Genomic DNA, 17520 nt, shown 5'->3' with positions numbered 1-17520 from the left:
AAATAGTTAATCACCGCTGACGAAAATAAGAGTAAACTATTCTTTATGATACATTACACTTCATAAGTATTAGTAAATACGTATATTGGTTGATCTTCGTGCAGGTCTACCTGGGTGGGTAATCAGTGAATCAGCCATGCTACAAATATCAATACTTTTTATTATTGTGTCCTGGTTTAAAGGGTGAATGACCCGCTGTAATCGCACGTACAAGGAAGGTAGGTTTTATATTTCATAGTCAGGACACATTAACGGCTTAAAGAGGTTTTACAACGAACGACCTCGTATATAGTCATCCTACTATATATCATTATGATAGTATACTTTTTTTTGTAATATTATAAGCTTAACAAATACATTCGGATTAATATTATATTCATTTATATAATAAATAATTAAAATTGTTACAACAAAAGATCAAAAGAAATAATGATGATTTGTATAATAATGATTATCAATGTTCGAAGTCTCAGTAGTCGAAATTCGTACGTCATCGATATTAAAAATTTGAGGAAAATATTTGTGAATATGTATATATTTTTGAAAATATATTTTCTATCCGTTTTTTTTAAATAAATTCATTGATAACAATAAAAATGTTCAACCGCTATAAACAAATACATGAAAATAATTGACCAATATAAAAATGGGAGAAAAATGTACTAAGCTGTTTTGTTTTCGTCTATATTTATTTAAATATTAAGCAAACTTCAACTTGTTCGAACTTCATTTGTTTTTTAGCATTCGGATAATTGATCATCATATGATCAATGAACGGTGAAGATATCAGACTTCTTATCCCGATGAAGTGCATTAAATATTTCACGGGAACATTGATTATTTCAATTTTTAAAAATGCTGTAAGAAACTATTGCCTTAGTAATAATTTAGACGACTTCAATTAATTTCGTTATATATTATATATATATATATATATATATATGTATTAAGTATAAGTATTACTGTGTAAATATTTGTAAGTTTATGAATGTGCCGCCTAACCCGATGGTTTAAAAAAAAAACGTCTCAGATTGGGTTGTCGGGAAGAGATGGCTAATTAGCCATAAGTATGCCCATTGTACAACACATAAAATAATTTGTTATATTTTTTTTATTTCGATCATTATTTCTATTTTTGTTTTATTTTTTAAGATTTCTGTATTTTTATTTGTGGTGTACAATAAAGTATATTTAAAATTAACAATAAGAATATAAAATACAGTAAAAGTAAAGGGTAGTACTCATTATAATACAAGCTTTCATTATTATAACAGAAATTCTATTAGTATTCTATTCTCATAATAGTTTGTGATATAACGATAATCGACGGCGGCTATTGTATCGAACCGAACCGACCTAGTTTCCTTTAAAGCATTTGTAATATTTTTAGTCTTATAAAATATTGAATGAATGTAAATTTAAACGACGCTAGCTTTCAAACTGCATTCGTGAACTATGATTGGAGATATTTAAGTTTGTTATATAATTAATACGTTATTTTATTATTCATAGTATATTAGGTGTTATTAGATACGTAGTATTATCGCTGTTGCCTCTATTTTTTAAAAAGTAGCCCGAAAAAAAAGTTTCATCCTTCTAACTTCAAAATGACGGACTTCCAAACAAATTTTCAATAATTATTTCACCCCCTTAGGGGTAGTATATCCAGAAACTACTTTTTATCGGCAGCCCAAAAATGAAGTTACATGAATCTAACTTCGAAATTGACGGGCTTCCATACAAACTTTCAACCCTTAGGTGTAGAATAATTTCCAATATCCCTTTTTTTGTGAATGTCTACTCAATAAAACGATCTCGCCAAATTTCATGGCCCTAACTTTAATATTTTACGCTCGGCGATGATGAATCAGTCAGTCAGGTCATGTTATTACATAAGTATAGATTTAAATTGAATAAAAGCCGTTCGCTGAACACCCTCGTACTTACTAACTTACTGTACTTAGTTAAGAAATAATTAAAAAAATATATTCAGAAAAGAAACAAAACTTATAATTTAAAATTATTATTAATCTAAATTAAATTACGATATGATTAGATATCTTAAAAGCAGAAAGCAAAGGAAAAGAAAGCAGTTTGCCGAATACAAACGTTCCGTAAGGAGCCGACCACGCATCTGAACCACGCGGCGTGCTACCTCATAGCTTGTGATAAGACTGTTGATAAAATATTGACATATCGCAATATCGATATTATTATTTTGAAATATCGTTATTTATTACTAATAGTATTTTGTACGATGTATGGATAGTTTGATATTGAAATGTAGATGTCGATAGTCGATAAAAAGTTTCGTTATTTATTTAATCTACAAAATTCTTCTGTAAACTAAGTAAACTACTTTTTTATCTATTCCTAGTTTATAATCAATCTTTTAGTGTCTAATAATTGTAGTAGACAAACAGCTGAACATATAAATATATACATTTATAATTTAATTCGTTTAATAAATTCACTGGACTATAACCTGTGTAATCATTTTTGAGCTGACTTACGATTTTTTTAAATAACTCTTAACTCTTTAACAAACTCTTTGTTTATTGAAATACCGTTTTTTTATATCTATATATCGCACTCCGATATCATGATATATTTAAATAATATCGATATAATATCTAAAATCCAATATTAAAAAAAAATATTGATAGCTCTAGCTAGTATACGAAATTATCTTCAAACTGTGATAACTCCGAAGATATTCAATAAAATCTAATGATGTACGGGCAATTTTTTTTTTAAATAAAAAACTTCAATAAATGAATACCATATTTACATAAAAATTAATACCATGTTTTTCAACATCTTCACAAATGATGCATTATTTTCGAATAAATTTAGAACATAAGACATGCCATCGTGCACTTTCTTTACAAATCTTTAAGAAGAACAATTCTGTCATACATAATTATTGCGTAACTTTAACCGTTTACGCAGCGTACGCAATATATATATATATATAGCTCTCAAAAGGTATCCAATTTTCCAGTTTTCATAACATTTTTCATCGATGCGCCGTCGTAACGTGATGTTTTTATATAGCTTAGGACCTTTCTCGATGGCCTTTTTGCTTCACTATCGATAAAATCTATTTACATGTTGGTGTACAATCATTACAATATTTATTACAATAGAAGTGTTGGAAACGGTCAACTGGCAGTATAGTTCGACAAAGAGTATTTCAGTATTTTACCTGTTTCAGAAATAGCCCGAAAGCTGTGCAACCGCTTATTTACCTTCTTTTCGTGTTGGTGTTGATTATTGAGCCGAGATGACCCAGTGGTTAGAACGCGTGCATCTTAACCGATGATTTCGGGTTCAAACCCAGGCAGGTACCACTGAATTTACATGTGCTTAATTTGTTTATAATTCATCTCATGCTCGGCGGTGAAGGAAAACATCGTGAGGAAACCTGCATGTGTCTAATTTCAACGAAATTCTGCCACATGTGTATTCCACCAACCCGCATTGGAGCAGCGTGGTGGAATATGCTCCATACCTTTTCCTCAACGGGAGAGGAGGGCCAGCAGTGGGAAATTTACAGGCTGATTATTAAGTTATGTTATGTTGATTATTGTGGGCCTTTTATGATAAAACTAGGTACCCATAGAAATGCCGAACTATATAAAGCCCATGTGTGCTTGTTTGTGAGTATGGTGGCTCGTGCTGTCCACTTAGAGTTAGTCTTAGAATTAACAGCAAATTTATTGCTGCTTTAAAATGTTTCTGTAGCCGTCGAGGTGTGTGTACGGATGTGTTTCGTGATTGTGGTCGAAACTTTATAAAAGCGAGTAAAATGTTGAGTGAATTTTCTGTTTTTGTGTAATATTGCAAAAACCCGTCTGGGTAGGTGTCACCCACTCATCTGATAATCTGCCGCCAAGCAGCTTGGTATTGTTGTGTTGCGGTTTGAAGGGTAAATGAGCCAGTGTAACTACAGGCAAAACGTACATAACATCTTAGTTCCCAAGGTTGGTGGTGCATTGGCGATGTAAGGAATGGTTAATATTTCTTACAGCGCCATTGTCTATGGGCGGTGGTGACCTCTTACCATCAGGGGGCCCATATGCTCGTCCGCTAACATATACCAAAAAAAAAACGCTGTTAAGCATAATGTTTATCATGTTCGGCAACGAGAGGACTATGCCAATGATAGCCGACGAGTCATGGAATTGAAGTCTATGTTTGCGCCATATTCGTGGAAGAAGATGCCGTCTACCTTGTGCAAGTACAATATGTAGTTGTACTGAAGCAGCCGTGTCCAGTAAACATATGCGTCAATCCGGAACCACCAGCTCTACTTCTAGGATCTAAAGAAAAAAAAGTGAATTAACAAATACAAAATACAATATTGTTATGTTTATTTTACTAATAAATGATTAATTCAATGAACAAATCTAATCAATAAATATGTACTATACTGAAACATATATCAGTTAACGAGTTCTAGCTGATCAATGTGCCAATTGTAATATTTATTTTAATTTTTTTGTATGTGAAAGATGCGCTTTGGGCATCTCTCTGTCATCTCTTTTTCTCCCTTCTGTATGCGTAGCGCGTTTAATGTGAAATTCGATGCTATTTAACATAATAATAAGATAATTTTATTTATTCGTTTTCTATATTACAAATTCTGCCAGGTTTGGTAAATTGTTATTATTAGCTGCAAATAGGATTCCACAGTAATGCCAACTAAATTACAAAAATAATTTCACTCTCGAAAATCGGCCCTAATTCGGACCTGTAAGTAGGAAACTTAATAGTACACATACATATTATGAACATACGTTCACACAAAACTTTAGTATTTGTTCTTTAACTTTGTGACTCAAAAACAACGAAACATTATCGTTTTAAATAGCAATATTATTTATAGATAATAAAATATTCCGAACGAAATGGCTATAAAATCGCTAAGATGATTGAATATTCAAGTCGATTCGGTAGAAGTCGCTTGAACGAAAGATCGATATGGAAACCGCAAAGTTGTTTGTGGCATATGTTGCCGAATGCTTGCACGATAAAATCCCGATGCTTACGTCGTGAGCGATTTCAAAAACTGTTTTATTAGAATACATCTCACGGGTACTGTTTCAACTTAAATATAACGAGATCTTATTCAGCACGTCTGGGTCACCGACTGGCTACTTAGTGGACCGCCAAATATCGATATATCATTATCGTTGTTCTGTTTAATGGGTGGGTAAGCCAGTGTATCTGTAGTTCCCTAATGAACGTAATTTCTTAGTTGCTTAAGTTGGTGGCGCATTGGTTATACAAGGGAATGTTAATATTTCTTACAGTGCCAACGTCTATGGGCGGTGTTGATCATTTACTACCAAGTGACCAGTAATAATAATCATTCTTAAATCGTATTCTATTAGAGCCGATATGACTCAGTGGTTAGAGCACGTACAATTAACTGATGATTGCGGTTTCAAACCCAGGCGAACACCCCTAAATTTTCGTATGCTTAATTTTGTTTATAATTAATCTCGAGCTCAGCGGTGAAGAAAACGTCGTGAGGAAACCTGCCTAATTTCAACGTAATTCTGCCACATGTGTATCCACCAACTCGCATTGGAGCAGCGTGGTGGAATATGCTCTTAACCTTCTCCTCAAAAGGGAGAGGAGGCCTTCGCCCAGCAGTGGAAAATTTAAAGGCTGTTACTATTATTATATGATACTATTAGTATATTTAAGTACTAATAAAGACTTTCATGTTTGAGAATGTGAGGTGATTTTAATATGAAGAAATCTAGATGAAAATAATTTTTGATACACAAGTATTTAGCTTATTTTATCGTACAAGGCAACGCTACAAGTCCTATTACCTACGCGAATATTGTAAGCTCAATATACAAAGAAATTAGCTCGTTTAATATTCAATAATGTAGCTGTTAAATAATAATTAAAATAAAAGTTAAAATTTTAAACAGGTGTAAAAATGATTGTTTTGCGTACAAAGAAAAATAACGCTTTATTAAATTCAATTAGCGCTCAGTTGCCGTCAACCATTCAATTCGTTTGTAATGTCAAGTTCACGCCAACTTGAATTAAAAACAATTTAAATGGCAATCCTTTTCAGATGCCGCTCCATTCCATACATTAATTGTTCAATAAATATAAATTGATAAACAGAAACATGTGAAAATTCAAGGTAATTTTAATAACAAATAGCCTTTAAAAGCTTCGTACAAAAAAGTTGAGCCCTGTTTCAATTACCCTTTTTAGAGGGAACTCTGATGCATTTCTTGATACGGGTAAAAGCTTATCAGAAAGAAATTTATTCTTAATAAATATATACACATATGTTCATACGTGGACTATCATTAAAAAATAAAGTTTTTATGCAACAATTATGGTAAAAATAGTATGTTGTATTAAAAGGAATATTTTTTCTTAGGACGTTTATATTTATTTGAAACTGATGAGAGAAAGTTTAAGGTCGAAGTAGAATATAAGATTATGCAGGAACGATACGGATAATAAAACATCACATATTCTGCTTAGTGAAGAGAGATTCTATTCCCCCTTTTTTTCAGAGAAGAAAGAGAAGAGGTTCACTCAATTCCTCACTCACTTTTTTAACTGGAAGACAGCAATCTCTCGGAAGAATATCAAGCTAGTGACTTCGAATTCGCACAAATCTTTAGCTATCCTCAATGTCACCATATAATGCCATATTGAGAACTGGAAAAGGAACTGGAGTTATATCTCAGCGGGACGATGTTATTTCGCCTACAATTTCATGTGAATTTTATTTTTATCAACTTTATTATTTAACGATTAAAATCATTCAATACTGAAATGATAAAATAGGGAATCTTTATAATCTACCTTCTACACTAATCATTTAAATAACAATAAATTAATTTACAAAAAATTTATATCAAAAGTTTATTGTATTAAATACATAGAACTTTATATACAACAATAAATGGAACCAAAAACTAGCATGTTACCAGAACTAGTACTTGTGTCAGATGACCTCGCTTTTCCAAATCACAATATTTATACGAATATTATAAATACGAAAGTAACTCTGACTGTCTGTCTATCTGCTACTCTTTCAGGGCTAAACCACTAACCCGAATTTGATTAAAAATTTAATATAAAATAGACACTGTATATAATATTTTTATATACGTTATAATACGTCGAGTTTCGCTTTTTCATCTCTTCTCTCTCCAAATTTAGACTATTGACGTGACAAGGTTTCTAATATGTAAATAAACATAGACATTTCGATTTAGATGAATGACACTAAAATTCTAAATATGTATGAAACATATGTCTTTGATATCAATCTAGACATTATAGGCTCATCGTTTTTTATACAATCAACAAGTTATTTCTTTGCAATACGTGACAAATATAAATTAGTATCTAAAATGAATAAAATACCAATATTTTGATAATTCGAAGATATCAAATGAATTTACATGAATACTTTATATGTATGTGTGCGCGGATCGGTCGACGATAATTAATTTCATATGTCGATGCTTCTCGCGATGCATTGCCTTAAGAAAATGTAAAATGTCAATTTAGTTATTTATATATTGATGAATATAAGATTAGGAATAAAGGCTTGTGTAAATTTGTCTAAGATGATCCAGAATAATCTAGAATCATATATTTTATTCATTAACCAAGTAGCACATACTAAAATTTAACACTTTAACGAATATTACATTTTAACGAAAATATGTTTATTGTTATTGTATAGGAAATAAGTACTTGTAAAAATGAAATGAAAAAAAAACCGCTGAGTTTCTTTCGCCAGTTCTTCTCAGGTCCGAGGTGTTAATTTCCGAACCAGTGGTCGATTTTCGACTATCAATAAGCGAGAGAAATTTCGAACTAATTATCCTATACTGCTTTCGTATTTGAAAATACAGGTCTTCCAGAGACTGCGCATATTTAGACTAGTCACCACTAAACAGAAGAGATATGGGCTCAGTACTGAGTCTTGATTTACCCTTTCGGGAACTGTTATCGGTTTGTTCTGCCCTACTGTTGTCCTGATAACTGATATTACGTCCTTGTACATGTCAGCTATGATATTGACATACCTTTCTCGGATATTTTTCTTACGAAGACTCCACCAGATTATTGCATGAGGTGCGCGTTCTAATGCATTTTCCATGTCTAAGAACGGAAAATAGCGGTTTGTTCTTAGCTTTAAATTCTTGGTGTCTCATGCATACTGCAAACATCGGATCCACAGCTGATAAACTTCGTACAAAGCCGTGCTGGTCGGTCGATAAGGAGCTCACCTGCCTTAATCGACCGTCTATGACTCGCTCTGGAAGCTTCATAGTATGGCAACTTTATCCCCCATAAAATTGTTGCATTCGAATCTACTGCCTTTGCCTTTATAGAGAGGAACAATAATACTTAGTCTCCATGCATCTCCATGCTGGTATAAGTAAAGTTTCTATAGATTTTAGAAACAAATGTTGTACGTAATGATGATGTTCAAGTTTCTTTCTGAATTCTTGATGTATCTGCGCGTCATTATGTGGCAATGCTCTATCAGTACTACGATTTCTCAAAACTTGCATGTTCATCCGTCTTAGGGGGTGACGATTTCTGGGCTTACTATTCCAATGCCGATTGTCATTTAATGAACTAAAAAACCCGATCCTTTAGGACAGGGAAACCCGTGGTTATATACCATTGTGTCACAGGGATTTCTTCCTCTGGGAAGTGATGTCTGGTTATAACCAGTAGACCAGAATATCAGGTGGTATACCGCCTGATATTCGGTCGCCATAGCCTCGTCCATTCTTCAGCAAGGAGCAACACAGCGACTACTAGAGCCGCCGTCGCTAGCTATTCATACGAACCACTAGCGCCAGCAGGTTAGGTCGACATTTAGGCAGGATTAGATGTTGTTTCGGTTCAACCCTTACTCCCCAGTGATGACAATTATAATATTGTATAAACACGAACGAATATACTCAATAAAACCAGTGAATGATTGTAATATCTGTAATTGTTAAAAGTACGCATCTTTGAAATAATATTAGTATTTAGTTATTTTAATTATACTGTTAATTAGAGTATTCATTAGTAGTCCCTTTTAAAAAACGTTTATTGCCGGTGCTTCTCAGTACATATATATTATATATATTTCGCACCGGTTATACTTTTACATTAAACTTACTTATGTACTTACTCAAACAGTTTTTTTGTATGTTTTTATGTCTGTGTTTTATTTGCAGTTAACTGAGGAATATAAATCGAAACAGTTAATTTATATAACTTTTCATTCGAGGTAAAATTTGTAGAGAAATAATTATGTTGACCAACTTTGTAGGCTGTCACGTACAATTTCGGCGAAATACATCCTGTGCATACATATTTCTAAGTATGTGACTGACAGATAGTAATATATACTATTTACAAATATTAAGCCCTTGCAAAGAAACTAATGTAATAGTTGTACATGTCCAAGTCGACTACAATTGTCAGAATGAATAGTCAATTGTTTGACGGTTCGGTGAGCCTGTGGCAGTTGTTTTCGCATTTGTATATAATAATTATTCACTTCGTGTTCAGTGATGAAATATATCATTGTCAACGTGTCCGTTGGTAACAAATTTTGACAAATTCCAATAAATTTTGTTACTTCTTTCATAGCAGAAGTAAAAACTTACAAGCATTTACTTAACTATTTTTACTCCAATCAGTTATGATTATTATAAAAGATATTAATCAATTTTCACTTAAAAGTCTATCGAGAATTTGCTACTAACATTTCCCATTGAACTGCAATTACATTTCTTAGAGCGAAAAATTAGCTAACTCGTCTATCTACAGTGGCGACGAGAGGAAAGGGAAGTAATTCATTTACCTGTAAATAACTTTTAGTTCTGAATAAAAATTAGCATTAATATCCGAAGAGATGTTTCTATCTTAATTCAGTCTGTATGTAGCCCTTAATGGTTTTAGTAAATCTTTAATTTGAGTTAGAAATGTTTAAAAACTTAGGATTTATTGAATATGTTTAATAATGATATAAATACATTTTCGAATTCACATATACCTACAGTTTTTTTAATATCAGGTCAAAACCGGTTCGAACCAGATTAAGCTATATATATTTTTCTTTATTTGACATCGCGGTGCCGTAATGGCCAGTGTGCCGTAAACGCGAATGCAAATATGGATATGCGCAGAGTCCTTCTCGGTATATCGTCCATATACATATTGAACGAGGCTGGTGAGTATTTTGTCGTGATTTGGATGAGATCCTTTAGGACCGTTCAACCATACGCCAGTTCCTGAACGTCTGGTTGCTGATGGGGATGCTATCGGGAAGCCCCTTTACTCAGAAAGTAAATGTTATGCTTCTAGATTGAATGAAATCTGTTAATTTTGAATACAAAATTCACTTCCATTATGGCAGACACGATATTTAGTGAGTAGAATTTAGTTCAATTATCACTTTGAACAAATCATATAAATGTTGTGAGGCAATCTATAACCAGAAATTAATAAAAATGAAATAGTATTAAAAATATAGAAATGAAGCGTCGTTCACTAGTAGCTTGAATCTTTAGGTATACGAAGAACCAAGTAAAGTTATGTTGACCAACTCGATATGAAAGATGTCCAGTTATGATAACAAGCTTGTCTATTATAGTTTATAAAACAAGGAAAATAAAGTTGATTCTGAATTTACATAGTCTGAGAAGCACTTATAAAATGATCGCCTCCAGGCCTTTTGAAATGGAGAATATCTTTGATATTTTTCTGCAGGTTTGAAGCATTTTTTATCTGAGCCTAACGCTTTCATAATCTAATTGAAAGTGTTTCTTTTTTTGCCGTTTGATGGATTTTTCGTTAGACTTTGATCCGATTTAAATATGCGCCGAATCGGGAAATATATTACGGATATTTTCTATTATAACCCTCTTAATTAGTAATTCAATTTATGTTTAAATTCTTTAATTTTACTTGGAATGAGTATGCTTGATAAAAATAAACTTTTAATTTCATATTTTAAAGCTACTAGACAATATATATATATTTTAACGTAGTATTCTAATATTCCCTATTTTTATCGAAGAGCACACGTGTAATGAAAACAAAATTCTTGTCTTCGTTTAGAACTAAAAACTTACCAATGAAAAAAAAATTAGACGGTGACCTGTTATCCAGGCTCAAGATTAGTTAAGCACAGTAAAATATGACTGCAAAGTCTCTTGCGCATAATTTTAAAATAAACTCCGGCACGCAACATTGAGCTTTCATGTGCAAATAATTGTATTGTATTGTTGTAAAAAAAAATACAACATTTCGGACTCTGCGGTTAAGAAATATGAGAGGAAAACAACATGAATTGGGTGACTCGTATTAGACAAGCCCCACACCTTCTCCTTGAATCGAGGCCTTTGCTCACCTTTTAGATAATTCCATTTAAAATATATGGTAATTTTTATTTATTTTAAAATATGAAATTTAAACCTTATACATTTATAAAAATACAGTGTCAACATTGGCAGTCAGTATAAAAACTGCTGTTTTACGTCATATTGGAATAGCCGATAATTCTTGATTAACGTTAGAGTAAATATCTATCATTTTTCAATTCAGTCTGACAAATAATCTTAATCAAAAAGGGAAGAATTGTTTAATTAGCAGTATAATAACTTTGTTTGTGCTTAAAAAGCAATTTCCTATTTCTTCAAATTTCTCATCCACGATATCGTAAGGGCTTTACTCTTCAAAGTGTTCTAGTTCTCGATAAACAAGTTTTATTTGATGAAATTATCAAAGAGCATAATAGTACTGACTTTTTAAAAAACAAAGTCGTATTATATAAGCATTGTAAATATTTATTACCATAAAAATGTTTAGATTGAGTTTGTATTTATATTTGAATACGCTTTCATTTCTAGAATTTTCTGATATAATATTTCCAATATTCACAGATTAAATAAATAATAATAATAATCATAATTGATTTCACTGAAGGGTTTATATATTAATTCGGACTAGACATTTAGAGTATACTCTGGTCAACTTTGCTTATGACAATATTTTTTTTATATCATCGGAAAAGCTCCTTTATAGGTTTTGCTCTCATATAATGGTGGGAAGGGGGGTAGTTATGAGGGACTTCAAGCTAAGAAAAAATTCGACAGAAACAGAAAAATGTTGTACAGGGTAGGCTAAGAGTTATTAAAAGTAGAGGAGGAGAGATAGCTTTACGCATTTTGATTATATGCTATTATTTAAACATTATTCCATACTTTCAATATATTATATTTTATAGATAAGAAGCTAGTGAGTTAATAAAAAGACATTGTGTAGCATTCACGATGCCCTCCTGACCGGATTTGCCGTATAAGCTAGTCACAAGTAAAACGAGGCAGTCGCAAGCTTACATAGTCAAAGTCAAAAATCTTTATTCAATATAGAAGTGTTTACACTTGCTTATTGATTGTCAAAAATCTACCACCGGTTCGGAATTTAGCACCTCGGACCTGAGAAGAACCGGCGAAAGAAACTCAGCGGGATATATTTTTTTTTTTTTTACCATTTTCCATGTAAAATGATAATTATATTTTAGTTATTTGAAGCATAAATGCAAACAAGAATAAATCTATGACTTTGTCCAAGAATCTTATCTTACAAGTTCTTTAATTTCACTGACATAAATAAAGGAAACGCGTTATAAAACCATGTGGTAGGACCACACTACTTCTCCTACAGATTCGCTGCAAGTCTGTACTCCCACTTTAGCGTCGAAGTCCCCCATGGCAAAGTTGAAGTGAACCTTTGTGGTGGTGTGCAGAGTTTTTTTTATATCTTCGTACATACTTTCGGCTTCACCATCCGAGTGTGTCGAGGTGGGTGGCGTAAACCTGCTCACCTTTAAGGCTATATCTCTCGTTTAGCTTAATAATGAGGTACGCAACCCTCGTCACACTGGAAACACACTGGAGATTTCGACAACGGTGTTAATGAGCTCCTTATGTACCAGAAACCCGACCCCGCCTTGGGAATGCTGGTCTCCCTCCATAAAGTACATAAGATGGCGCGAATCTAAGGTGATCGTGTCCTCTCACTCCGCCGTGGACTGGGGACAGTGGGTATATGAGACTTATCGGCATTCGTCATTCGAGGATGCGAAAGTTTTTGCATCCATGACAAAGAAAAATAAAAAAAAATAAAAAAAATTACTATTCATTGCGAAATGATTAAACATATATAAACATTAAAATCCTAACAATAAAATACCATTTACATTACAATGCATGTTCTTTAATTTCTTTCAAATAATAACTGATATAATCTTATCGAACTCATAGTTGAAATGTTTTTGATAAAAATGTTTGAGATCGGTCTTTATTGTAATATCACTATTAAATTAGGTCAGAAATGCTAAGATCGGAATTTATACTTCATTCAATTTATACTTCATTCAAAAATCCAATTGAAAAGAAATATTCAGAGAATGGCTTTGGCTTTTTTAGTTTGATTTTAAATAAATTTTAATTTCGGATATCCTTTATTACATACAAACACAAATACTGACAATGAAATCACAAAGATTCTCGCTGGTACTTAAATTTTGTATCTCAGCCCAAGTGTCGAACCCAGAACAAAAAAATCTGTCTAATTTAAGCAGTTCAGACTAAAGGCAAAATTAAAAACAATTTGATTTGTATGGAAATAACCAAGAAACGTATTTTGAGAAGTATCTTAAATCAGCACGATAGTATTAAAGTGGCTTTGGCGTTTTTGGCGACCCAATGGTTGCACAAGCATACATTTGTTTTTTATTACATCACGAAATCAATTTAATATACCACACAATATAATTTCAACTATGGTATAGATAGACATATCTATCTACATTCTATCTCACCGCATGAATGTCTCTGATGTATAAAATACCTTTCTAATGATATACGAGTATTTCTATACTTTCATTTGAAATAAATTCTTAGAAAATTGTGCATCAATTTACGATGTTCACTGTTCATGTTAATACATAAATGAAAAGATAGGTCGCTTGCAGATTATCCATGACTTATCGGTAAACGTCGTACATCAATTTTCAATGAATCGATGTCTATGGTTCGGTGATTTGAAAAAGCATTTGTGTTTCCAATCTTTTTTCCAAAATTCAATTAAATTAAAATAAATTTGGAATCCTTTAAATAATAATATCAATGAATGAAAAAATTACGAATTGTTTGAGTTTTAGTGTACAATGTGAACGGTAAAAAACTTTAAGAAAAACAGAGGAATATTCCTTGAATATTTTATTACTGTTCAAAGGCTTTCATTTCCTATTTAGGAGATGGAGCTTTTAATTGCGGCTGAATTCAACTACTGCAGTACGGGTTCGTTAACAAACATCAGGTAAAATTTCATTCGAAGCATGCAAGCTTACTACCGATGTTAAAAACATTCCCCGGAAAAACATTACATTGATTTACACACACATTGCTTATTTGAAAATTTAGTTTTTCTTGTCTGGAAATGTTTTGTTTTTAAACCTCATTAATAGTTTAATTGATCGATAAAAGCATTAGATATTGTGTATTATTTATAGCAAAGTATAATATTCTATATCTCATAGTTCGAATTAAATTAAATTATAAGAAAATCAGCAAATGTTTTTAATGATCAAAAATAATTGCATAAATGTAGAATTAAGATTTTCAGGTTGTTAATTTCTTAAGGATATTTAATTGATTTTATTTATAACTAAGCAGTGGGGATAAACATGCTCTACGCCATCTCCTCGAACGGAGAATAGAACTTAGCCGAGTAGTGGGACATTTACAGAATGTTACTTTGCTTTCATTCGAAATACTTTGATCTGGAGATAAGCGTGCAACATTTTTATATATATATTGGGTAACTTATGTTACCACTGTTAGTAAATGATCGGTTACGAGGCAAGAAAATTGAAAAAGCTGCTAGCAGTCGCAATCAAAATTTTCAAGGTAATATTGATTCATAGATAAGGTATTTGTAATTTAAAACTGAATTTAAATCAAGGTTTCATTTCTTTAAGTATCAGTTTTATTTACTTATAAAATTTAAATCTGAATAAAGAATAAGTCGTTTATTTTAAAGCGGTTGAACAAAAACAATTATAATATTCAATTCACACAAGTTGATGTGATGATAAATGCGTTTAACATTATACAATATGTTATTTTCTGCGAATATTATAAATCCTACGCAACAAATATTGATATAATGAGTTCATATATCCGAAATTACGGCTTATACAAATATACAAACTAATGTAATTTTATTTGCGCCTAAATAATTCGTATAAAATATTATTTTAGCGTACTGATAATATTAATAACGCAAACAAATAGATTCTAAATACAAATATATTGTTTGCATTAACAGGAAAATCAGGTACTTACGTATTAACGCCACTGCAGCAAAAAAGATTCTAGATTGGCGAATTCGCAGAATTGCAATAGGGGGTTATTATGGATACGTGAATGCGAAAAATCGTATAAATCTTTAAAATCAGATTAGTTTTATTGGATCGTGATAGAAACAAACACGTTTAATGTACTAATATCACAGATTTATATGTACGGTAAACTCGACTATTTAATTACCTTTACAATAAACCAGAGACAAAATCAGGACTCTTTTTTGATTAAATATCATTAAAAATTTATTCAGAGTTATAATATGTGATATAAACAATAATTTTCAATACATATTTTTTGATTTAAATTAAAATAATATTATATATTTTGACATAACCTAACCTAACCGAGCTGTCAAGCGTGTGGCTTCGTCAAGTCACTTATTACTCGGACAGCGCGGCTGGAAGGATTCATCGTACAATAACTGTCTGTGTCTAGTGATTAACTTGTTGGGTTGTAAATCATTACTTATGGGTTCAAGTCCAGGACAAGCAAAATTAACGTTTTTTTTTATGTGAAAGTAATTATTATTTGTTTTAAATATATTAAGCTATATTTTCAAAAAGGTTCTTAGAGTTATAGATGTAGCGTCACACTGGAAAATGCATCATGGATGTATTTGTAGTATCTTGGTTTGTATTTCGTCTTTATTTATTATAGTTGTTTGAGATAACTCAAATTCCTCTATATTAAAAATTCACTGTTTACATTTTTTTAAAACGTTTACAATCTTTATCATAAACTTACGGTCCTTACAAATATTACGTATCGTATTGTTTACTTAGCGTAATAATAAATTTATGTTTAGGTACCTATTGATGACTTTTATAATAATTACAAACTCCGATAATGTAATCTTTAAGACAATCATGTTTCAATGTTATTTCTTTTATTTTCACCACTACTATAAAACTTACTATTAACGCGCGGATTTAAAATAAAAATCGAATTAAAATAGTATGCGCTTTACTTGAGAGATGTTTCGTGTCGTTATAGTCGTTACAATTTTATGTTTTCGAAGGACCAATCGCAGTCGTTGACATCAGTTTGTGTTTTGTAAATGATTAAATTTAAGTATACTCTCGAACACTTACAAATTAAAACATTCACTGTTTTTATTTTTGTGATAAAAGATAAAAGATAAACATTGTAAAAGAAGGTAATGTTACAATTAAACTTTTAGGGACAGATACAATAAAAATGGCCGAATGTACATATTTCTCTCACCTTTTTTGCAAAGGGTGTAAGCAAGATGGAAATATAAAATGGCTGAGTTGGACAAAATACTGCTCGCAGTTCCATCTTCAATCTAGGATCAGGTCCAGACAAACTAACCTAACCTAACCTTAACCACCGTCCATAAAAAATAGAAAAAATAGAATTATCTATTTGCGTGATTCTATTTTTTCCCCTATTGCTACTATCATCAAAGGTAGATAAATTAGAATTTCCAAAAACCGATGATTTAGCCAACATACAAATATTACTATACTACTACTTTTAATTATTTTTATTAATGACTGATTTAAAAGCAATATGACTTATATCTACTTCTTACATTCATAAGAAATTTATTACTGCAACTACCTTGATCTAAAATTTAGTTTACTTTTTCCGTGTATAATAAAAAAAGGGTATGTAGTTAACGTTGGACAAATTCATTAAAATTCAATAAAACACAATACAAATTCAACTTCAAAATTAAAGAACTGAAATTCAAACTTATTTCCCCAATTTTAGCCTCCGAGGGGTAAATTAGACTTATTTCTTTAGGTTCAAGCTTAGTCATAATAAATTTCCTCAAAATACGTTCAGTGTTTCAGTCGTGTAAACGTGACAGAAGGACAGAGGTACGTTCATATTTATAATATTTGTATTGATAACAGCTTCATATATTGAAATTGGCTGCACTTTACAATCATAATAAAATTTACGTGGAAATCCAATATGTTTTAAAAACATAATGCATTTTACTTACTTATTTAAAATAATTTTAATAAAGAGCATCGGTCGTGTAATTATTGTTTTGACATTTTCAAATGAATGAGTTCAATTTTGATTGTGTATT

This window comes from Vanessa tameamea, chromosome Z (genome assembly GCF_037043105.1).
Source record: "Vanessa tameamea isolate UH-Manoa-2023 chromosome Z, ilVanTame1 primary haplotype, whole genome shotgun sequence".
Taxonomy (NCBI): Eukaryota; Metazoa; Arthropoda; class Insecta; order Lepidoptera; family Nymphalidae; genus Vanessa; species Vanessa tameamea.
Note: the sequence above shows the minus strand (reverse complement) of the source record.